Here is a 26000-nt window from a genome sequence, read left to right as displayed (position 1 = left end):
ATGGAAATCCTTTAATAATACAGTCACACTGTTATTAGTAAAACACACAGGCCGGTCAGAAAAACTGGCTGCTTTCAGTCGACTCTCAAATGGAGCCTCAAATCCCAACAATAACACCTTCAATAAGAACACACAGAGCTCCACAGAGGCTGCACAGCTGAGTGTTTTTCTCTACCAGTTATTCACACAGCTGCTAATCAAAGGTTGTCACCAATTTTGGTATAAAGACTAAAAAAATGATGTAACAGATGCCATTACAGCGTTAACCCTGCATTATTTTTTAATGCCCAGTGTGGGATAACTCCTCTGGTGTAAAAAGAAGTAATTTGGTTAAAAATTGCAAATTTCCCGCTTGATTTATGATCTTAGTAAACATTTTCCTGATGGGGTCATGGTCTCAATGAATAGTTTCAAGTTCATAGTATGTTAATTTCGTAAATTATGCTCCCATCTAGAGCAAAGCAGAGAATAAAGCGCACTGGCACTGTTGTGGAGTGAAAAGCTCATAAAGCAAGAAAGTTATCATTGATGAGAACTGAACGGCCCTCTACAACAGTCCCAGTTTCTCATGTGGTGTTGCTGTCATACTGGATCCTTTGCTGGCATGCCACATGTGATTTTAAAAAGTCTTCACAACAGGACTTCACAAACCAGTGGGTGATGTGGCTTAGGTTTTGTAGACATGTGACCCCCTAGTGGTGGACAAGTTTATATTATTGTGGACGTGTCACAATCTTGGTGACAAAACACGATGAATAAAAAAGGCCCCAGTCACTCAGGACTAAACACCTGTCTACAACAATCTGGTCGCTAGGTAAAAACGCTCTTTGATCAGTTGGAAGAAAAACCTCCTTGTGATTGCTTTGGTTGATTTGTCTACAAACTTGCCAGCAACTCTCAAAGTGGCAGTAAAACCGTTAAAGTGCTTTGACGTGCATTACAGTACTGCTGCCCGGTGGTGGCTGGCCTGTGTTTGTGGACACGCTGGTATCTTCTACGCAAACTACAGGCAACCACAGCGACCATAATGAGGTTTTTGGTGAAACACGCTCTTTGCAGCCAATTTCACCCAGCAACAGCCAGCAACCTACAGGAGCCACTCACCAAACTGATGGTTGTGTCTCGTTCTATATGTGCAGATGACGTCACGTTAGAAACCTCAATATATGAGAAAAGAAATCCTCTACAGATAACCACCTGGTGGCAATGCCCTCAGAAAGTAAAACACCTTATTGGAAATTTAGAGGTACAACAGCTTTTCTAAAGTACTACAGGAGGTCCTCATTTGTTTTAGAAATTTCAACCTAATTAATAAAATTTAAGTCATTTCTAAAGCTTTGGGACTCTAGAGAATCACAGCGAAAGCCATTATCCACAAATGGAGAAAAACTGGAACAGTGATGAACCTTCCCAGGAGTGGTGGGAATACCAAAATTACTTCAACAGTGCATTGATGACTCATCCAGGAGATCACAAAAGAACCCACAACACCATCTAAAGAACTGCAGGCCTATTTTCCTCAGTTAAGGTCAGCATCAAAGTCCAGACTTAAATCCGATTGAGATGCTTTGACATGATCTGAAACAGGCCGTTCATGCTTGAAACCCCTCGGTGTAGCTGAATTAAAACAATTCTGCAAAGAACAGCGTGCCAAAATTCTTTCACAGCAGTGAGAAAAACTCCTTGCCAGTTATCACAAATGCCTGATTGCAGTTCATGCAGCCGAGGATGGCACAACCAATTATTAGGTTTTGCGGGCAACTACTCTTTCACACAGGGCCAGGTAGGTCTGGATAACGTTTTTTCTCTTAATAAATTTAAAAACTGCATTATGCATTTACTCAGGTTATATTTGTCTAATATTAACATTTGTTTGATGATCTGAAGCGACACAAATATGAAATCTAGAGAGAGGCAAATACTTTTCCACAGCACTTTAAAAGTTAGTTTACAGTCCGTCAGAAGGTGCGCTTTTAACTATGTTCAGGTATTGATTTAAAAAATCCATGTAATACATGAAAAAGGTAACTAACACATAGTTAGTTTGAATTTTAGAGATCTAAAGAATAAACTCTTGAACCCCTTTAGATCTAATCCAGTATCTAAATGAGTGATATCTGACCTAAGCAGCCGACTGGCTATTGCTTCAGTGTTGGTACTTTGACTTCAGACAGACTGAAACAAGTGTTTTTTCTTCTACGTGTGTGTATGTGTGTGTGTGTGTGTTAAGCTGTTTGGTAGAAAATGTTGTGTTGCTGTTTTTCCATATTCTGCTCCAGATGGAGTGACCCACTTACTGGGAGAAAGGGAGAGAGAGAGCGGCTCTGTGCCATTTCTGGTGACTAATACCCCCTCCACCCACACCTCGACACACACACACACACAGAGCGAGCTGTATCGGTGTGTTCGCAGTCATGTTGTTTCTCTGTATTTCTGCTCTCTGATGGTTCTGTTTGTTAAAAATAAAGACGTTTGTGATTAAACGAGTGTTGACAGTGAACGTCAGCGCCTATTATTGTAGTTTTACATGTTTTCTGCCTCACAAGCCCTCGGCCCAGCGCTCTCTGCTGCTTCACGCCGCCTTTCTTTAAATATGAGAACCAAGAAAAGAAAGAGAACGCTCCCAGTCTGAGAAAAAAAAATACTTCACTGCATTTATTAAAGTGCAAAAAGACAACAATGAAGCCATCATCAGTGTAGTTTAAGACAAGCAACAATCACAATATAGAAAGCCAGGTTAGATTCCGGTACCAATCAGAAAGCAGAGATCTAATTACATAATGATCTGCAGAAAAAACCACCCCAAAGGCCAACAGCCATAATCACAATATACGTTTATTTAAAGATATAGTATCAACACAGCACTATTAAAACCACTTCTTAGTGTTTTGGAAGGCTATAAGTTCTTCTGTAAGTTAAAGATGAGATCCAAAGCTGGTCAATGTCAAAGCTGGGAAGGCGCCTAAAGAAAGCTCCAGCCGATCCAGGAGAGAAGGACAACCGCTGCCTAAGCAAAACCCCGTAGTGATCCCGTATGTATCAGGAGTATCAGAACAGTTGAGACGCATTTTTTCTAAACATGTGTCTCTGTGATTTTCAAACCCCAAAACACGCCAAAAATTGGTCCACCCCAAGGATCAGGTCGCCCGACACAAACAGAGTAACAGAGTGTACGCTGTGCCAGGAGGATTGCCAGGATTTATATATCAAGGAAACCAAACAACCTCTGGTGAAGCAGATGGCACAACACCTCGTCAGGCCAGTGGACACTCTTTCAATGATGAGGATGTTCACATCCTGGACAGGGAAGAACGCTGGTTTGAGCGGGGAGTAAAGGAGGCCATTTACATGAAAAGGGAAAGACCATCTCTGAATCGAGGAGGGGGCCTAAGGGTACATCTTTCACCATCTTACAATGCTGTGATTGCAGCCATTCCCCAACTCTCTGTGAATGGTACTCAGTGGTATTTGATCAATGGTCATGAGAATTTGCATAATTATAATGAAGGAAATGACCTCCCAGCCCATTGTTCCTTCAGTGGTGCTAGTTTCAGTCACTGTGCAATGTCCTGTTTATAAAATTGGGGAAACCTGCAGTCAGCTGAGACTAAAGAAGTCACTTGGATGAGTGACGAAATGTTTCTCCCACTGAAAACGCTACGTCCAGATGAACAGAATCAACTTTTGGAGATTTACTTACCTGGATGATTGAGCATGCATCAAGATGTTATTGGACATTATTGGTTTTCAAAAATTTATCTTAATAATGTGCTGCACATGAATAGTGGTAATAAAAAAGCCAGAGAGAGCGAGAAAGATGACTAAACAGTTTTGGGTGACTACATTTTAGAAAACAAGATCTTCCCACTTCCAGAGGAAACACGGTCATCATATATGCCTTTACTAAACAGGCAGATATGGACACATATCTGCATAAATATTCATAGTTTTAGTACCCGAAGCTATCTTTCTCCCCCTGTAGTCTGAGTTTGAGCAGACTTTGGCTGCACGCAGGTAAATATTCAATGTGGTTGTTGGTTATTGTATGACAGTGAGAAGACTGTTTAAAATATATCTACAATGTAAAAGGAAAGGACCATCTGCCTTCACTCCAGGGCCATAAGGCAAACAACATTAGACAGTAAGCTTTTAGATTTCATATAGCAAAGTGTGCTGATAAAGATGTGCATCAAGTGGACTAATAGCTCATTTTAAAATTAAGGTACTACCAATATTACATAAATCTGACATACATCAATCTACACAAACAAGATGTCTTTGTGAGATTTTTCATAGGGGTCAAGAACAACATAAAGTACCGCAGCAGTCTGTATGGTATTTGAAAAAGAATGATAACAAGCATAGAAAAAATGTATAGGAACAAGTTATCAACCCCCCACGGTCACAGAATGCAATCATAATATTCTGTGCTAAGGATAACTTGTACAGATGACAAATGTGGTATATATATATACATAATACCATGGCACCTTCCGTCTCGTCATGAGAACAAAATATTAACAAAACAGAGGTCAAAATCCAACATAAATGGCCTGTATTTGTATAGCGCTTTACTTAGTTCCTAAGTAAATTTTCCAACCCAGTTTAGGGCAAAAAGTGTAATAGACATGCTGTTTTTTGTGTCTGTTTCACACTAGACCTCTCCAAAACTTGAAATGTACACACATGAAGAAGTTGCAGTTTCAGAGAAGGAGGTTGGGGTGGCTAGACGGAATCACAAAACCACAAAAAATTAGTCAGTATTTCTTTTAACCAGGTTTAATTATCATGAAAGTTAAAATAAAAGCCAATTTTAATCCATATATTCGCACAAAAATGGCAGATACAGAAAGTGACAGATACACTTCCTTTCGCTGATGGGAGGAAGACATCACAGTGGAGGCATTGCTGTTACAAGATGATGCTATTAAAAGGATTATTAAAGCCTCAAACAGCCGACTGAGGTTTTGTCTTTCAGGAGTATTTCTTTTTCAATGATTTATAATATTTTTAAAGTCAGGAATCAGGGGTGTGTTCAGATGGCGATGAAGAGGTAGGATATGTAAATCAGATTCATTTCAACATCCTGCTCTGACCGCTGGATCGGTTAGAAGCCCTGCTGACTCCATCTGCAGGAAAGTCAGCATCCATCCACTCAAGCGTCTCCTTTAATTCAATCTTTCTGCCTCGTTAACTATTTATGAGACTCACCTGAGGCGCTGCTGGGCCCCGCCCATTGCTCGTGTCACATCGAGGTGACAGCAGCTATCATGTGAGGGCATCTTAGGAGGGAGAAATGATACAACATGGTGGATGTCAGGATCTGATGGAGAGAAGAGATCTGAGTCTGCTTCATCTCCTCCGTCAAAACTGATCACCAGTGTCATCACCTGAGCCCACCGCAGGGATGAAGAACATCCATCTTCATCATGACGTCTTCATCAGAAAGCGCAGTGATAAAATGAACATGTCTGTGACACCAGTTCTAACACCCACAGACAAGATTTGTAGGTTTACTTACCCCCACACACACCAGTGTTACCCACTTTTTATGAAATAATAAAACATTCACTACAGAAAAGTTAGGTTAGTCTTCAAAAAAGATGCTTTGGAAGTTTTCTAATTGAATGATTTAACCTAGAAGTATCTGTGTGGCTGCCCTAAGAGCTGTTTGATTTCTCCAGATACTAAGGAAAGGTGCACCAATGCTTCCTTTATTGCCTCCTTTAACAGATGATAACCTAATTCCGGCTCATTGTGAAGTCCTTTCCTTGCGTGACAGGTTCAGAAAAGTTCTCTATAAATAAAGTTAATAACATGTTTTCATGACATGTCCTCATTTAGGTGGTTTCTGTATTTCCAGCTTTTTAGGATTGTCATTAAGTAATCAGAGATGCTGAAAGCTTCAATAAAGGAAGACTTGAGGTGCATACAGGTGAGAGACAATGTTATTCTTTCACGAGTGGAATTGGTGGGCTTAAGTCCAACCTTGATAATTAAGTGGTATTTTTCATTGGGTTATCTATATTTATACAGCATGCATAAGACAATAATATGGCCTGTATTTGTATAGCGCTTTACTTAGTCCATAAGGACCCCAAAGCGCTTTACACTACATTCAGTCATCCACCCATTCACACACACATTCACACACTGGTGATGGCAAGCTACATTGTAGCCACAATGTTTAAACTTAAGGATTTAAGATGACCCCAGCTTCGTCCCACAGTCCAAACACATAAATGTTGGGTGGTGGCTGTAAGTGTGACAATGACAGCTCAAATAGGCTCCAGTCTAGGGTAAGTACGAGAAAATGTCACGAGCTGTCATCCTGTCATATACATGCCAGGCCAGTGGTGGTATCCATATTAAACATAGCCACAATTAATAATTAGCCCAGTGCATGTACAAGTAATCTTTGATGGGTGTCTCCTTTTATTTCTGCATGTAGAGTGACACTGGGTGTGTGTTAACCTAATCTCCCGATGAATATGGCAAACTTTTAAGGATCACATGCTTGAAACCTTCGGTTTTAATATGCTGGGTACCTGTTATTCTCTATGTGATTCTAAGTTTCAACCATTAAAATGTCATGAAATATTCTGAAGTTTATAGCAGGAAAAAAAATAAAAATAAATATATATATATATATATATATATATATATATATATATATATATATATATATATATATATGTACACACATACACTTGGATGGAATAAAGCTGTGAGTTACAGTTGTTGTTTGACATGCTGGACATCCTAACCATTTTCCTCTCATCTGGGGTTGATGGTTTGGGTCCTCCATGGCAAAGTAGCGACACATCTGAACTTGTACTTATATACAGTTCTTTAATCTTGGATCTTGGATTCTGTAGTTATTTGTAAATAGTTCCAAGAGACCTTCCCAGCTTATGTAAATCTCCAATTCCCCTCCTTAGATCTTCACTGAGTTCTTTGAACTTTCCCATTGTTCTGAGTATTGGTCAATCCAGTGGGTGCTGTCAAACAAATCCTTCTTATGGAGGCCAAGAGAAACTACCAGCTGTAGACAATCATGATTACGAACAAGAAGTTCACACACCTTGGCCTTGTTAAGTTTAAAGACATTGGAGAATCTTCAGCACCACTTGGTAAAAGGTTTAAGGATATATATTTGAGAACATATGTGTACTTTTCATCCTGTGTGGATTAGAAAAACCTAAACTCAAACTTGTGCAACCAGTTTTTGTTTTGTAAAGTGATAGTAAAGATGTATGCTGTACAATCATTCCACCTTGGAAGAACAGCAGACCCACAAAATCATTAAAAGTCAGAAAACATCCTAACATTCATGCCCAAGATAAGTGTTTGTAAACTTCTAACCGCAGCTGTATGTTGAGCTTCTCTATGTGAGTCCACAGCTGGGCAGATGTGCAGATAAAAACCATCTGATTGGTTTGTTTCTCCTCTCTCCCTCCCTGTTGCTCTCTCCCTTCACTTTCTGTTGATGTTGTTGGCTGACTTAAAGGGTTGCTGCCTGTTACATAACCACACACACACACACACACACACTGTGAAGTTTTCAGCTGTTTCTTTGTTTGGTGTTTGGGTTTGATGTTGCTATGGTGACACTGACTGGAAACAAAAACACAGGCAGAAAATTAAAGGCAAAGCATGACAGGAGACAGTGAAACACATCTGTAAACATTCATAAACAGGACTTTCTTTCTTCACACAATGAATGTTTATGTCCCTGTGACTGATGCATGCTGGGAAAGCATTTCTCTTTTTTAGTACAGGTAATAATGAGTACACGGAAATCTTCATTCAACAAAATCAATGAATTAATGAAGTGAATATTAAGCAGATGATTGGATGATTTTGTGAGTGAAAACAAACTGCTGGTGGCTGCTGCAGCTGATGTGTTATGTAACCCATGTTTGTTTGTTTGTTTGTTTACTCAAGAAAAGAACATTGTTTTTCCTTTGAAAGCAAACAGCAGATCTGATGTGTGAAAACCTGCAAAGATCTGAAAGAATCATTTGTAGAAGCAGCGTTATCCTGAACCTGATGGAGAGATGAAGGAGGGATGATGGAGGTGTGCAGGGATGGATGGAAGAAAGTATTATTGGCTCTGTAGTTGCTTGAGGGTGACTCAGATGCTCCGCCCACAGACACGCTGAGTCACCACGAACCGCCAAGTACTCCGTGAGTCTGTGTGTGTGAATGTACCTGATTTAAATGTCAGTAAAGTGAGAAGCTGACTCTTTCTCACTGTTTTCCTCCTCCTTCGTTTCCTTCTTCTGATTGGTAGATGTGACTCTGAGTGGAACACACTTTAATGTTCTCAAACATAACGAGCAGCAAACTCGCTTACCTCCACGCTGGAGTGATGGTTTCCAGTATCTTTTAAGGCTGCGTTTCCACATATCCTGCTGGTTATTTGCTTTAAATCATTGGGATAAAGACATATTTACTGTTCTGTCTTGGCTCTAGCAGCAGGAAATTTGTGCTGAAATCTTTGGCCAATTGATCAGTTTGTTCTGGAGCAGAGCAACAAGTAAAAACATCCATCCAGAGTGACCTGAAGAATGAAGTGAAGGATTATGAACCACATGAAAGAGAGAACGTAGCTTGACAGTGCTGAGTGGCAGATACAACATTCTAAATAAAAGAGGTCCAAGATCCCTGTGGAGCACCGCTGGTATTTGAAAGTGGGCTTGAACTGAAACATATCTGTACTTGTACATTTACATAGTACCTATGTTTAATTTGTGATTACTAGGTAATTACTATGTACTTAGTAGGTGCTTTTCTAAGGTTTTATTATGACAGAACAGTAGAAAACAGTAGAAACTAGCCTTATAGTACATGGATCCCCTGCTTAACCCATAATGAATGAAAAACAATACAACACAAGTAAATCCAAACCATGGGTGAATCATTTTTAAACTCTCTTCCATCCGACCCTGTCACCTTATTACGACTCCTCTTGGTCGTAGACATGCAGTCTGATATTTGAATTTCACGTTTGTTTGTTTTTGTTTGTTTATTTGTTTCAACTGAATTCAAAAGTTGCCACATATTGCTCTCGCTGTGTACTGCCCAAACATTTGGACAAATATTTGTCCTGCAACAGATGTTATTGCTCACAGAGATCTTAGGTCTGTTTAGGATAACAAAAAGCTGGAAAAGATCTAAGATAATTTTATTGGACATATACTGCAAAAACATTAAGAAAACTTTCATTCTCTTGTCCATACTTTTACCAGAATGACTCTATGCTCCCATCCAGTCTTTATTTAGTAGTCATTTGCTTCTCTTTGTGACTAATGAGCTCAGACTGAGGTTACATAAAGCTTCTGTTTCAGTGAGGCTGTAGCAGAAGGGTCCGGACAGGTATGCTCCTCGCCTGTCACAGCTCGTCAGATGGAGCCGTAGCGAGATGCCATTACTCGTTTGGCATGCTGTAGAAAGTAAAGGGGCACACAAGGAAGTTTCTTAAACATACTGAGAGAAAAAAAAATATAAATCTTAAAAAAAAAGTACCTGCAATAAAAAAGTGACCTTAGAACATGTGTTTTTTGATTAGTAATTGTAATAACAGTGTTAAGCTTTGTGAAAGTACAAAGATTCAAGTTCTTCTCTAACTTCAAAGATTCTACCTGTTATGCACCAGCCAGAGCTTTGGACATAGACCTGCTCTCTGATTTATTAAAAAAAAAAAAAAAAAAAAGCGCAGTATTAGATCTTGAAACCTCAAACTTTTGTTAAGTTCAAACATACAAACAACGTGATTACAATAATAATCATGGATTTGACTGGGAGTTGAAAGAGTCCTATCTTAAACTCCAGTGTTTTATGGACCCTTCATCAACCCTGAGGTACTAATAGCTCTGAATCTGTAGCTCTGTATATCACTTGAGTTCCCCCTCTGCTCCTTGTAATTAATATGACTGCTAGTGGTTTCTAGCACAAGTTCACAAGTAAAGATAACTAGATGACAGTAATGTATTTGTATAGTTAGGAGTGCAGTTAAATCAACATCAAAGCTTATGTATGTGTATCAGGCAACTCCTTCAAAAATTATCAGCTACTGAGCACATCATGCTTGAAATCAATTCAACAAAATTAATTTATATACAGTGTTGGAAGGTTACTTTTAAAATGTATTCCACTACAGATTACAGAATACATGCCCCAAAATATATATTTGTAACGTATTGCGTTACATTACTCAATGAGAGTAACGTATTCTGAATAGTTTGGATTACTTAATATATTATCATGCTGTTTACAACTACATGAATGTACTATTGATGTGATTTATTACTATTACTGAAGGTTACTCGCCACACCAATACCAACTAGATTTTTAAATCTTAATATAAAATGAGTAACAGTAGGTTGACATTAGGGTAAGGCTGCACTTTTTGCAGCGATCTCGTATAGAAAACTATTCCGTGCGTATATAAAACAGGTCCGCGGCTCCGAACCGTAGTAAAGGGACCTCTGGCTAATACGTTCCGTGTCGGGCTCATAGCCAAAAACTAGCTTTACTTTGTTGTCTGGGTCAAGTTTGAGACAGAGAGGCGTTGAAAGGCTGCTCCAACAGAACTTATTGTTTGGGAGGAAAACACGAACACAGTGTACAGTCAAATCTTAATAGCTTACTTACAGGTGGGCTCGTCAGGCACTCTTTTTGGCTTCACGTCATTATGGGGGCTGCAAGTAGGGCTGATATGGGCTGCGCAGTGGAGACACAGGCATTAGAGCCTCTTAATGTGTGTTTTGTTTTGGTTTCCACCAGTGTGGAAACTAAAAATAGAGAGGGCATAGCCTAACATATGAAACAGGAAAACGTGTAATCCATTTATTTCAAAAAAGTAACTGTATTCTGAATACACCTTTTTAAACGGTAATGTAATAGAATACAGTTACTCATATTTTGTATTTTAAATACGTAACGACGGTACATGTATTCTGTTACTCCCCAACACTGTTTATATAGCACAAAATCACAACAACAGTCACATCAAGCCGCTCTATATTTTAAGGCAAAGACCCTACAGTAACAGAGACAAGATCCCAACAATCAGATGATCCCTGTGAGCAACCCAGTGGATTCCCTACAGTTGTTAGTGGTGCTGAGATGTTGCAAATACTTACAGAAAAGTAATCTTTTCACAAATACATAAATATCTAAAAATCTACACATGTAGTCATATAGTGACTGCCAGTTTGTTAAGACAGCGGATAAATTTATTTGAAAATGGTTGGCTAATTTAACAAATCATCCCCAGGAGTTTGGATAAGTTAGCCAACCTCAGATACTCATGATGTGATTTTGTGCGGTGAGTCAACAGGCATGCTAATTTAAGCTAAGGTTGGCCTGAGAAAAAGAAAGCTCAAACTGATTTGATCTCAAAACTTTCTGTGAATTAAATGTTACTCACTTAGATAAAACTGACTTTCTTCTGACTAATCTTAGCTTACTTTTCTTTCACTAGCAGACTAATCTTGGTTATTGGTATTAAAATTCTACATGAAACCAAATTAGTGACAGCTTTTATCTCTATGTGGAGTTGAGTCTGAGTTGAGTTGGGATACAATTGTTTAATGATTAATAGCCTCTATTTTTAAGTAAATCTTTGGCTAGCATAGCACATGGTTGAGCCTGGAAGTAGATAAATGGCACTATGGCACTTAGCAGGAAGTATAAGCATAGCATAGTTTTGCTATTCATGGAAACTTTCATCCTTCATGTACAAATCAATACACAAAGGAAGGTATAATTTTTTTTAATTTGCATCATAATTCATTCTTATTTTTTATACTGTGGTGTTGAGAGCGTTTCTTCCACTGAAGAAGAACATCTGACTTGGAGTGTCCCGGCCTCATACTGAGACACCAGGTCAGAAGGTCACCAGAGACTGCTCTTTCTCCTCCTCGCCATCACTCCGTCCAAACGCATCAGCTGCTGCAGGCGCTCCATCTATTTTACTCTCTAAATAACAACAGCAGCTCATTTCTCAGTTCCGAGCAGCCGATTCGGCTGCTGGAACGTCAGTCCGGATTAAACCATGCTGAGGTCTGATCTTGTTTTAGCTCTGACCTCCAGGCTCCAGCTCACATCAGACAGTCTGCTTCAGAAAAGCCAGGCGTCCACATTGGAGAAAGAGCCCCTGAGGGTGCTGTGAAAATATTAATGAGACACAAACTGACTTCTCATTTAAAGCCGCGACCTAAAGTGGACTCACCTGCAGTCCTGAGCTGGTGTGATTAACCCAACTGACAGGAAATCTTTCTGCAAGCTTGAGTAAAAATGTAGAGCAGTCATTTTAATATCTTGTTCCTACTTGTTCTGAATCTTTTGAGTAAAACTGCTGAAAGCACAATATTACATTTACATTTGATATTTTATTTTTCAAAGGATTTTAACTCTTAAATATGAAGAAACTTTTTTTCTTTATATATTTATTTCTGAAACACTTCAACTGAGACACTTTCTTGCTGGACAACATGGATACTGAGGCCTTTGTTCGCAGTACAACAACAAGTGCAAAGCAGTCAGTCTTGGCCACATGGAATGTGTGTGGGCGTCTCCAAGCTCACCTGCTATTTCAGTTCATGTTGATGCAAAAACAGGAAAAAAAATCTGAATATAGAGTGGAACATAAAATGGGAGGGTGTGGTGTGGTGTGGATCGATATAGTTTACTCTCAGATGGTCACATCGCTCTTTAGCAGCTGAGTCAAATAGAGTGATAAAATGCAGCAAAGCAAATGAGGAAACAGCTCCTTGGGGGGGAATTTATTGGTGGCTGATGGTGCGGAATAGCAATGCGTAAGCACAGATCTACAAGAGACCATTAGGGGCACATAAAAATCAGGCTTGTCCAGATTAGTGTTTTAAATTTAAGAGAAAAATCACAAAGCATCGACAACAAAATCCCAAATCAGTGATCGTGATCATACTACAACCATAGACTGCAAAATAATGACACGGTCACCAGAACATTAACCAATCAGTTTTGGAATCAACATTAATGTTTTGGCCAAAGTTAGACACAGTGTGACAATGAGTTTGCAAACGAAGACACATTTCCCTGAAATAACCCAATACAGTTTTTACCCTAATTTAGTTTTAATGTTAGCATTTTGGCTAACTGACCATATTTTGACCTGAAATCTCAATAATATGAGAGTTTAATCACTTTTGTGTGGACTTTTCTAGTGCATATATGAAGAATTGCAGGCATATAGATGGATGGACAGATGGATGGATAGACAACTGGATTTAGATGAAAACTAAAACTAAAGTGAAGCCATGGAAACAGAGGAGAAAATGGCAAAAGCAGCTGAACCAGTCAAAACTATTCTGTTCATTAACCCTCATTAAACCACTAAGAAGATTTAATATGCTCTGTGTGTGTGTGTGTCCGTGTGTGTGTGTGTGTGTCTGCGTTTGTGTGTATTCTTCACAGCAGTGTGTGTCGATGCATTTAGACAGCTGCCTTTTCCTCGCGGCTACACTGCTCGAAGCCTACAGAAACAGACACACACATTCATATGGATGCTGTTTGTGGGCTGGCAGTGTGTTGCTGGTTAATCACACGCTCACGCTTAGTTCTGCGCTGTGAAACACACTGATAGATTAGTTCTGATTTAAAATATATATATTTGTGAGTTTATGTGTGAACATTTTGGGTTTTGTTGGAGGTCACTGTGATGAAGAAAGATGGCCCGAAGTCTTGTCTTATTCCCCTTTTTCTGTGGGGAATAAGCAGCACCAGTCCACTGCAAGAAATGAGGAAGTTAAAGTAGGATGGTGGAAAGAGGACTGTCCCCTCACCAGTGTAGCGTAGAGTTATTTGGTCTCAAACCTGTCCAATTTTTTTTTAAACAAAACAAAAAAACAATGCCAATGTCGAAATGCCTTAAAACTTATTCACATGGCCAGCAAAGACTTCAAAAAGAAGTTAGATTCTATTGAAGTCTATGAGTAAATGAAAGTACTTTTCTCATGATTTATAACATCAGTAAACATTCCCTGGTGAGTTTATGATCTCTGTCACTAGTTTCAAGTCTTCTTTAACAAAACCTGGTGTTCATTTTGTAAGCTTTGGTCTTTTTATTATTTTTCTCATTGATTTTTGTTTTCGTTTGCAGGTACTTCCTCATTATTGTATTCAATTTCAATTCAGTTCAGTTTTATTTATATAGTGCGAAAGAGCAACAACAGTTGCCTCAAGGCGTTTTATCTTGTAAAGTAAAGATCCTACGATAATGCAACATTAATTTATTAATTCTAATTATTTAAAAATGATCATTTATTCATTCTTTCAAACATGAGCTACAGCTCTGAAGAACTACTACTTGATTTCCAGCTCAAAATGATCCTTCTTTTTCTTATCCTGGTCCTTGGTGTGATCCCTCAACCTGAAACAAACAGTTGTAGCTCCTCCCCTTTCAGGCAATTTTGTTGTGATTGGCTGCTTTCCTTAACAAAAGTAAATGACCAGAATGTGGGTGGGGCTTATGTGCCTAAGATGACCATGTCATGTATATCTTCTGTCTTTGAGAGATCTCGTACAGAGCAAAGAATTGAAAAGACTGCCTGAAGCCTGAGCTTTGGGCTCATAGGGATTAATTGCTCATACTTTGACCTCATTATTTAAAACTTTGGACATGTCTAATAGGAACATCTACCACTGGAACAGGAGTTTTTCTTTAAGCCTCATTCCTTTACTATAAGTTTTCTATTGTTCCATGACATTTTAAATGTAGATACCTATAAACAGGGTTCTTTTTCTATCAAGTCATAAGACACTCAAGATACTATGAAGGGTTTCAAGCTGAAGCATGAGAATCGTCCCTTAAAGTTTTGCCATATTTAACAGGACATTTTGTGGGCTCAGTGTCGCTCCACATGAGGACATAAAGTGGACTAATGCTGATAGTGCGTTTGGTGATGAATGAGGGGAAGGTCAGTGCACTGACTGCAGAGGAACACGAGCAGATCCTCTTCCCTCTGTGGGGAGATGTGAGGTTTGTCTCTGTCATTAGCATTAGTGTCGGTCTGAACGTGGCACATTAGCTACAGGTTTTACTGCGCTATAATTAATCCTCTTCACGCTCATCTATAATTCATGGAGGTGTTTTTTTTACCCCCTTTCTTGGATTTGGAACAGAGAGAGAGGCTTATTTAAATTTTAAACAGTTTGAGGAAAATAAGGTGCTGGTGGTGCTGGTGGTGTGTATGTGTGTGTGTGTGTGGGGGGGGGGGGGGGGACTGTAATTAAACACGCTTTTAATGTTTAATTTTGTTTTTTAATCTTCAAGTTTTCCCCTGCTGCATGTTTCTGGCCTGTGGGGGGGGGGGGGGGACTCGAGTTAACCTTTAATCCTCCAGAGCACAATAAACATGTGAAAAGCAACCCAGAATAGCCCAAAGAACAAGAGTGAGATTCAAAATGTGATTAAAGATGCAGAAAGACTAAAATCCTCAGTGTTCAATCCTTTTAAATTTGTCCTCATAAATATTTAACATCATAAAGCCTTTTCAAATTAAAACAAGCCTTATTTCACATCAATCTGATGGCTGGAAAATGAAGTTAGCGCCACAATTACTGAGAACTGGATGATTTATCCTCCAAACATGTTGCACCTGGTGGACCAGCTAATTATATGCATGAAAACAAACATTATGTTGGAGTTTCTCTCTGCTTGTAGTCCTGGACAAAGTTTATATCCACTGCGCGCATCATCATTAATAGTTACAAAAATACGTTTGTATAGAGTCTGTAAAAAACTGAGTACATCCCATCATTCAGCAGTTTCTAGAGTTTCCTGTATGACTGCATCAGTCTCTCACATGACTGTGAAGGAATATTGGCCGGCTCTTTCTACGGGAAACCCTTCCAAACAAACGTGTCACGCACTGTCATGCACTTCACCTTTTAACATACTGAGGCCTGTAGAGTTTGAGTCATATTTTGGGGCAAATTTGCTGGGACAAGATTGTCCCAGCAGCTTTCTTTGATGTTGTTCACTTGTGAATCTTTCTAACTTTAGACTTCAGATTATTTGGAGATGGCCTTTATAAACCTTCCCAGAGTTATTGTTTCATTAAGAACATTGCTGATTTCTGCTGATGATTTTACCTTGGCCTTCTGTTGACAGACAGCTGAGATATCTAGACCTGCAAAATCCCAGAATGACGGCTTTTAAATAGAGGTGCTCACACTTGCTGGCGATCATTTAATCAATTGAATTGATTATCAGCACCTGACTGATGCTTATTCTCTTAATTTCTATTGAAGCAATGAGTTTCCACAAGACTGTAAGTAAAACGAAACCAGAACTCAGCTTGGTTTAAAAGCCAAAGAAAAATAAAGGAGAAGTTGATCATAAACCAGCAGAGATGCATTTGTAACCAGGGAGTCTATGAATGCAAGTTGGCCATTTTAAATAATGTTACTTTATTAACGCTTCAAATGAACACCCCGGACAACTGCCCAGAGGCATTTCAAGATTGGCGAGCCATGCAGCTAGCATGTTGTACAGTTTTTGAGATGGAGTGCCTCCTGGATTCAGACTCTTCTTGTCTGAAGTTCTCTTTGGAAGAGGTGCAAATAATCTAAACTATCAAAGAAGTCCAAGACTTTCTCTTTTTAAATTTGATTTAAAATGCCTTTTCTTCCCACAGCATGGTCACATGTAACCTAAAAAGCAGTTTATTTCGACCTTTATCAGCTAGTTAAACTGATTTCATGGAAACAACAGCTCCTTTCTTGTGGTGTTCCTGCAGTGGCAAGCCTCCAAGGAAAAAATGATCAAAATATGAGGAAATTATTTTAAAAAAAGAATACTGACAAGGATCCATGTACACAAAATTCAACCGAGTGATAGTTTACGATGTAAAGGTGTGTTTCCACACATTATTCCTGCTGTGGGATGAGTTTGGCAGTCTTCTTGTAGATCTGAATGTGATACTTTGCTTGGTAGAAAGTTCTAAAGTCTAAAAGCTTTTTTTGAACAGTTGTTAAGTCAGTGGACAAACTTACTTAATTTCTTCAAAGCTTTGGCACTGCTGTGATCAAATAATTACAATACATAAGAAGAAATTCAATCGAATGTGTTCTGTACACAATAGCAATTCATCTTACATGCACAAAAATATAAAACCTCTTCTTGAACATTTAAAAACAGGATGATTCCACCCAAGGATGCATTCAGTACCAAAGATCAAGCTAATAATAGTTTTTGCTCAATAATTGTTTTACAAATCAAACCCTCGTACTTTTTTTTTCTTCTCAAAACCCCCAGGAGCAGATCAGAGTCTAATCAACATGGATGTTTAAAAGAATCACTCTCACAAACGCTCCAACATCCTCCTGCTCGGCGTTACAGAGCCGTGAGTCACAGCACTGAAGGAACCCAGCGAGGGATGAAAGCGGTATTAGTGCCGGTTAATTCGTCCTGACAGTTGGAAATGTTAAATCCTGCAGGGGGCTCAGCTTAGCGCGCTCGCTCTCTGCCTAAGTAGGTTAAATACAAACCAGTGTGATCAATCTGCAGACACCAAATATATCCCCGCAGTCGAGCCAAGCACCGGCTGGCGACTCCTGTGAGGAGGAAACAGGAGTCGAACCGGAGCATCCCGGAGCAAGGCAGCGAACCACCAAAGGCGACCTGCACAGGCTGGGGTGTATTAGGAACCAGGAGGATGGGGCAAGGACCGCAGGGCTTCCTACCAGCGGGAAACAAGGTGAGGGAGGATCAGAGGGAGGTTACACACACTTTCTACAAGCTTCATTATTCCTCAAGTGAACATTTCTGCATTTAATCAAGCATAAGAGGTCACATTCAAAAAATAAAACTATTAATGTGTTACTCATTCATGAGCCAGTGCACTCTCAGAGAAACAGCTGCAGTGAAAGTCCTTTTCAGTCCCTACAGGTGTACTCTCTCTGCCAGCAGGCTATCAGGAGGACCTTTAATGGAGTTAAAGCAGCCTATTAAATTTAAATAATCTGAACAACATTAATAAACCTTTTAGCACATGTGACTACTCTGCTGTGGGTTACTTATGATCAGCTAGTGCTTTAAACTTTGCATTTTCATTAAAATAAGAGCATGTTTTTGTGTGTTTATGAAATTATAGAGCTAAATCCAAATGAAGATATTTTTAATAACAAAAGATCAGCCATGACGTGGAGGAAACATGCATAATCCACTCTGAGCCCAACCTGTGTTTGTGCAAATAACCCTGGTTACGATATTTATCTACATTCTGTCAAAACCTGGCGACGGCTCTCGGGCCGGGCAGATCCCCATGTACTAATGAGAAATAAATGGAGGAAAGGAAGAGAGGAGAGGAGAAGAGGAGAAGAGGGGAAAGAAAAGGGGGGGGGGGGCAGGGTAGGGCATGAAAATGAGAACAGCAGGTATTGGAGAAGGGGGGCTTTTATAGCCTGAGGCTGGAGGGGGCGTGAAGGAGGAGTGGTCTCCACTATTTAGGTTTCAATCCCATTATCACAGGTGTACAACATCAAGGACCGAGCCATGTAGTTGCTCTCTGATGGCACAAAAACTGTATTGGTCCAAACATCAGCACAGAAATCTGGGATCGTCACAGCATCGAGCTCCAGCAGGTGTAAGAACTTTGTCCACATACTGTATACAGAAGATGGACGTAGCCATGATAGTATCACAGACTGATTCCCAACTTCCAATTTTTGGTCATGTGCCAGAAGTGAATGTATTTGGATGAGAGCATGGAGCCCATATGGAAAAGAAATAGTAAAAACATATGATTTACTCATGAAAGTGGCCACTTTCTCATTACTTTCATATATTTTTTTAGCAAGTATACAAAACATACAAGTTTCATTATATAATTTTTCAAGGGATCTTATATGTGTTTTCACTCTTGTATGCTTTTCATACAAGTTTCATACAAGACAGATACAAACTTTATAAGATTTATATATATCTTTTCCATATGGGAGTGCTCAGTTCTCCTCTAAGCTTGGTTGGAAAGCTACTGTGACAGACTGTAATGGCGAAGATAGCAGCGGATCAGGGTTCAGTAACAAGCACAGATACGTAAAATCCTAAAATTTAACTCATCGAAACTGCAGCTGCAACTGCAACTTTTTGGTTGGTTTGTCAGTACAATTGATTGCAGTTGATTGCATTAGAAATGCTCTTAGAGACTCCAGCACCACAAACACAGTCCTGTGATTGGCGAAGCCTAGCAGACAGCTAGCAGCTACTGCTGCTACACACTGGATCACCAGGCAAGTGAGTCATACACAAAAAAAAAATCACCCACTACACAGTCATGGAGGGAAGCTAGTTTTTCTATTAGACTATAAACATGTTTATTTCTGCTGTAAAAATTAATATGAGCGTCTATAACAGGGGTGGGGAAACTCCAGGCCTCAAAGACCAGTGCACTGAAGGTTTTAGATGTGCCCTTGATCCAACACAGCAGATTCAAATGGCTAAATGACCTCCTCAACATGTCTTGAAGTTCTCCAGAGGCCTGGTAATGAACTAATCATTTAATTCAGGTGTGCTGACCCCGGGTGAGATCTAAAACTTGCAGGACACTGGCCCTCGAGGCCTGGATTTTGACACCCCTGCACTAGAGGAACTGTAGGTTTTGGTGTTTCCATGTTGGCTTTCTGTTTAATCACCAAATGCTGATGTTTGATTTTCCTGCTTAGTTTAACTTTCAGAATAAAGTAGCCTCAGTGAGTGCAGGCTTAATCACTTTGATCTTCTAAATGATCAAATCTGATGTTTCCTGCTGATAAAGTAATAATGATTAGACCAAAATACCCAACGTGTAAGTGCTGCCTTTGAACCCTCTTTGCAGGAGTGATTCACTCAGTCTCTCCTCATTTCTATGGACTCAGACTCAGAAGAAGTACTTTCTTTCTGGAACGCTCTCATCATGGTGGAGTTTATCTTGCAATGACACCTCTTCATCGTCATTCATCTTGCAACCTGCTCAGCTGCGACTGGAGGCGTGGTTGGTTGGTCAGGCGGAGGGAGGCAGGGACGGATGCTGTGGGAGAAAGGGCCTGCAGCTGCTCTGCTGCATGAAATTACAGAGAAAAACACGGCAAGGGAAATTTATGCTGCCGCTGCCTCTTTAGTTCACGCTGTGGGAGAGCAAGCTGAGCGGAAACTGATCAGATCTGATCAGAGCCACGTTCAGGACGAGGCCAGTGGTGCGGGGCTGACTCTTTGTGCGAGCGGCTGTGGTGAGGGGGGGCGATGCACATTCACAGAGCCATAAAGTAATTTCATCCACAGTCGTGGTCCCAGCTCATCTAAAAATAATAACGCCTCGTGTTGATCTTCAAACTGGAAGTCAGCGTCACCCTACATTCAGACTTACAGTTTAAAAAAAATTCATCCCACCTTCTCACAGTCAGCTGATTTCTATATGCAATGCAAAATCTTACCTTCATATTTAGAAGATTTTCAGTTTCAGGCCCTTGAAGCCCAAATTTGGTGCTTTTCTACATGTTTCCAGCATTTTTGAGTGCTTTTATGTTAAGCACGATATTAAGAAGAGTTTAAAGGCTGGACATCAAAGGTCATCACACAGCTGTTTGGCCCACTGAGCCGTCTAAAGTCAGTCAAGGTTGAAAATGATATTTAAAGAAAAAGCCTGAAAACAGCCAGCAGCTCATCTTCAACACAGACACATGAAACAGGGTAAATAAATGAACAACTGGCTCACTTATGTCCTCTGAACAGGTCTGAGATCAAAACTAAGCATTAACTATAGACTCTATTTAAAAGATGGGAACAGCCACTGAAGAAATGCCTTTGGAGCCTTGAGATGGATGTTGTCCATTTTAAAATCACACATGACAAACAAGGAGTGGATGTGTCTGAGAAACCAAGTTTTTTCAGTTTAAAATTTCAGGAATTCTGCTTTTTATCTTTCTTTCTTTTTTAAAGTAGACTGAATTTTGTACTATTATTCAGTGTGCTGGCCAATAACAAGATAGCTAGTAGTGCATTAGGCAAAGCCTGAAGCATTGCCCACTGCAGACCATTAGAAATACTGCAGGTCCAAGGCCCTGCCCCTGTGGATTTCAAAATCTTTTCCATAGACAGTACAAATCATGGATGTAGATTTAAAAAAAAAAAAAAAAAAAAAAAAGTAATATAGTGTGGGGGTTTAACCTGTATTCTATGAGAAGGTCACCAGATGGCGATAGCTATGGCAGCAGGTAAACAGCTTTCTGCCGGTTTCTGTTTATGGCCTCAGTCACTGAAGTTGTTTCAGCATGATTTACAGACCTTCTCATCACCCACTCCTCTGCAGCTCTTCTGGAATGACGATGAGGTGTTCCTAAACCTGAAGAGAGATCATACAGTGGGATGCAAAAGTTCGGGCAACCTTGTTAATAGTCATTATTTCCCTGTATAAATCGTTGGTTGTTACAATAAAAAATGTCAGTTAAATATATCATACGACACACACACAGTGATATTTGAGAAGTGAAATGAAGTTTATTGGATTTACAGAAAGTGTGCAATAATTTTTTTAACAAAATTAGGCAGGTGCATAAATTTGGGCACCACAAAAAAAGAAATGAAATCAGTATTTAGTAGATCCACCTTTTGCAGAAATTACAGCCTCTAAACGCTTCCTGTAGGTTCCAATGAGAGTCTGGATTGTGGTTGAAGGTATTTTGGACCATTCCTCTTTACAAAACATCTCTAGTTCATTCAGGTTTGATGGTTTGATGGAAACAGACAGCTTAAATCTCTGAGACAGCTTTCTGTATCCTTCCCCTAAACCATGCTGGAGAACAATCTTTGTCTTCAGGTCATTTGAGAGTTGTTTTGAGACCCCCATGTTGCTACTCTTCAGAGAAAATTAAAAGAGGAGGGAAACTTACAATTGACCCCCTTAAATACTCTTTCTAATTTTTGAATTCACCTGTGTATGTAGATCAGGGGTCACTGAGCTTATCAAGCCGATTTGAGTTCCAATAATTAGTTCAAAGGTTTTGGAATCAATAAAATGACAACAGTGCCCAAATTTATGCACCTGCCTCATTTTGTTTAAACAATTATTGCACACTTTCTGTAAATCCAATAAACTTCATTTCACTTCTCAAATATCACTGTGTGTGTCTCCTATATGATATATTTAACTGACATTTTTTATTGTAACAACCAACGATTTATACAGGGAAATAATGACTATTAACAAGGTTGCCCGAACTTTTGCATCCCACTGTAATGATCTCTCCGGTGTGCTCTGGGTCTAACCTGAGATCTCCTCCTGGTAGGAGATGCCTGAAACACCTCATCCAGAAGGAGGCACTCTAGTCAGATGCCCAAATCACTTCAGCTGGCTTGTAGGAGCAAAGGAGCACCCTTCCATGGAATGCCACCTCATGGACCCCCATGGAGGGTTTTGTATTTCCCCTGGGAGCAGTGGAGCAGTTGGGTAAAGTGTGAAGTAATACAGCACCATGAGGACAAGGCAGTGGTCAGAGGCAGAGGGCTTGGTGGTCTGATACACCTAGTTCCTGAAAGTGGTTCTTGGGACAGGAAATATCACTAGAATAATACTTAAGCAAAAACAGGAATGAAACACTCAATAATAGTAAACAAAAAATCAGTCTACTAAAAAAAAGAAAGAGAAAAAAAGCAGTCAAAACAGAAAAAAATTAAAATAGAAAAACAATTCAAAAAGAAAGAAAGAAAGAAAGAAACTAAAGACTTAAAAGCATTTCCCCAAAACTCAACATCACCATGGGAACACGGACCAAAACATCATATTGCAGTCGTCTGGTCTGCACAAAAACCAGCACGAGGGAAGTTTTCTTCTTCACTCGGCTGCTTCAGCTTTTCTTCAACTGTTGTGCAGCCAGCGTTCGAAGAGCTGTGGCTGAACTGTTTACTGTTCTGACAGCACTCTGCAGGTGGAGATTAGAAAGCTGCACCTCGCTTCATGCAGCCTTAATATGTTCAGATTAATGTTCCTGAATTAAAGCTGACAAATCCCAAACAAATGACTGACGTGTGTGTGTGTGTGTGTTTTGATTTTTCTGTACCTTCAGATCACCATTAACGAGGCTTAGTGTGACACATTAATGAGTCATTATTTGTATCCACATGGATTTACATCCATGCTTCACACACAGGCAAACTGCAGGCCGAGTCAGATTCCTGTTCTCCTCTCAGCGTGATCGGGATCTTCTGCCACAATAACGCACGACCAAACATGACAACTATGTAATTTTGGTCCATGTGTCATCTGTTTGTTGTATTATTCATTCAGTATAAAAGAAAATGACAACAAAAACAAATAAAAGTCTGTATTTTTTCATGTTGTCATCTGCAGAGCTTGTGGTTGTGTTTAAGTCTCCATCATTTTAGTTTTGAAATTCATGAGAGTGGCTTTGTCTGATTTACAGTTCAAAATAATCCTTCTTAATGCAACAACACAGTTCATCCTGAAACAAAGTGGTCGAGCTCCTCCCCCAATTTTCTTCTAACTGGCTGCCTCTTTTAAACAGAAGTGGGTGGGGCTTCTGAGATTACCATTTTAGGGGCATCCTCTCTTTATGACATCATACAGAGCCAAGAGTGGGAAAAAAACTGCGATAAACTGAGCGTTTAGAGCTTTTAGCTCACAGATGGTCTGTTCATGCACTGACCTCATTACTTGAAACTGTGCTGTCCTCCAGCACCAGGACAGGGACACCTATGATCGGGGGGTTAAAGAGGAATTAAACAGTCCAGAATGGAGTTGCAGAACCTTCAGTTAATTTTAATAATATCAGTCTCGTCAATCTGCATTACAGCTGATACCACAGATACTGGCTCTGAAAACAGAAACTAACCCTCCCTCTGACTCTGTTTAATATTACTCTATGGCGTTTGCTCTTGAAGACAAATTGAGCACTTGGAAACAATTAATTTGGCCATTCAGAGCAGAAATGAAGAAATTTTGAGAACACAAATTCATTTAAACTACAGCATGCTTTCATTCTTTAAATTAAGCACTTATAGAGTCAGTTTTATGCATGACATAGGCGAGTTTAGAGTACCCCAAATTTCATCAGAGCACTCCTAAAAATACTATTACTACTATATTAATGGTAGTAATGATAGTGTATTTTAGTATTACTTTCTGATATTGTCAAGTGTTATATTTTCCTAACTTGTCTATTGATGACAGTACAGGATAGAAAGAAAACAGGATTTATGTCCAGTTTTATCGACATCATGATGTTACAGTCTCTCACACAGAGGCGTTGCTGCTTCAGACTTTTGTTTCTGTGGCAGAAAGAAAATAAAAGAGGTAATTTAACACCACATCAGTGATGCAGATTTAACTTGAACTGAAATACAGAAAAGTTCAAACTGTTCTGATAATTAAAGTGTCTGCTTATTTTTATTTGTTTTCTAAATAGCATAAAAAAAACATTGTCTAATTTGAATTAAATTACTAGAGATTATTAGCTAATTTTAACCTTCTGATATGCTTTATTATTATAAATGGTTAAGATATTTTCTAAACTATTCAAACAGTAGTTTTTCATGTATTTCATGGAGGGTTTGCGTTTTTCCCTGCACCACACTTTAAAAACGCCAGAGAACATCATAAACAGAGCATATTTCCATGAACAATATCATTTTACAGGAATCCCTCGAAACATGGCTGACTAGGATGGCTGCCACTACCATCGATGTGACGAACTACAAATCTGTTCTGCGGTACATGATGCTCTGTGCTGAGTCTGCAGAATACAGGGAGGGTTTGTATGAATTAAGAAACCTTAATATAAAACAACTCTATTAGCAGTTTGCTTCATGTACAGGTCTTTGGAGTGGCTGATTTTCCGGTGTCTGCACTGATAATGTTGCTTTAAGTGCTGAGTGATTGGGTGGACTGCTTCTATTTGATTATGAGAGTGAAATAATGTTGGGCATATTTCACATCTGCTTTGCCACAAATGGTTTTTTAGACTTCCTTAACGACTGAGACCTCGGGTTTGATAACTAAAGGCTCTGCCCTAAAACATGTGTATATTACTGAAATCTCTGATTATTTGCTCGGAATTATTCTGAGACACTATATTAGATCATCCAGTTGTGTTTATCCAACTGAACTGAGGTTTGCAAATGTGAAAAGGGTTGATGACATTTGCAAACAGCATATTGCATTAATATTAATTACAAGCCACTGTATGCATGACATTATGATTGGGAGCGGAGCCTTCCTAAAAGTTGGAACGTAGAATCGCCCATGGTTTACGAATCAAGTCCTGTTAGGCTTTAGGGACTTTACATTAAAAAGGTTCAAGTGAAAATTAGGAAACTAGAAAGTACAAATTAAATTTTAGCAGATCCTGCAGCAGTAACTTTTATTTGTTGTCTGAATTAAATTCTAGAATTATATTTTAATGCTTTAATGTAAACCTCACAACACAACACAGCATTTACAGCTGAATTTGGTTTGCAATGAACATCCCATGTTGGGCTATTACACTTGACAAAATCTTCAAGTATTCAGTGATTCTACAGCTTGACTTCACTTAACAAAATATTTAATCATGTCTTCAGCATTGAAACTTTTTACTGTTAGAACATGATTTAAGAAATTGTAGAACAGAAAATATTTAAGATTACAGTCTAAAAAAATTTTCAGGTGTAGAATGTGTGAATACAGCTGTAATGTGGGTGTATTAAAAAAGGAAAGCGCTGAGTGACGGGCACTGAAGCGGTGAATATTTGAGTGCAAAAGTCAGACGTTACAAACTCTCTCATGACATCAGGCAGGAATTAAACTGTCAGACGTGACTCAAGCTGAAAACACACCTCTGCTGTGTTAAACCGAACCACACACACACACACAAACAGGAGGTGAAACCACGTTGTTATGGTTACTGTTTTGTCATAGTGACGCCCTTTAACCCCACAGGAGTGATGTCACATGGTCCCCACCCTGCTGTGCGT

At 39.4% G+C, this 26000-nt stretch overlaps 1 long non-coding RNA gene across 1 annotated transcript; it reads left to right on the top strand.

Moving 5' to 3' along the window:
• The first annotated feature begins 8845 nt into the window (after positions 1–8845).
• LOC146514761 (uncharacterized) lies at positions 8846–23047 on the top strand. The gene is made up of 2 exons (XR_014875328.1): positions 8846–17754; positions 19873–23047. It is a non-coding gene; the product is annotated as an uncharacterized LOC146514761 (long non-coding RNA).
• Positions 23048–26000: the final 2953 nt, after the last annotated feature.

Source organism: Neolamprologus multifasciatus, chromosome 7 (genome assembly GCF_963576455.1).
Source record: "Neolamprologus multifasciatus chromosome 7, fNeoMul1.2, whole genome shotgun sequence".
NCBI classification, from domain to species: Eukaryota; Metazoa; Chordata; class Actinopteri; order Cichliformes; family Cichlidae; genus Neolamprologus; species Neolamprologus multifasciatus.
The sequence above is the reverse complement of the archived record's forward strand: the minus strand, read 5'-3'. Positions and strand labels throughout refer to the sequence as shown.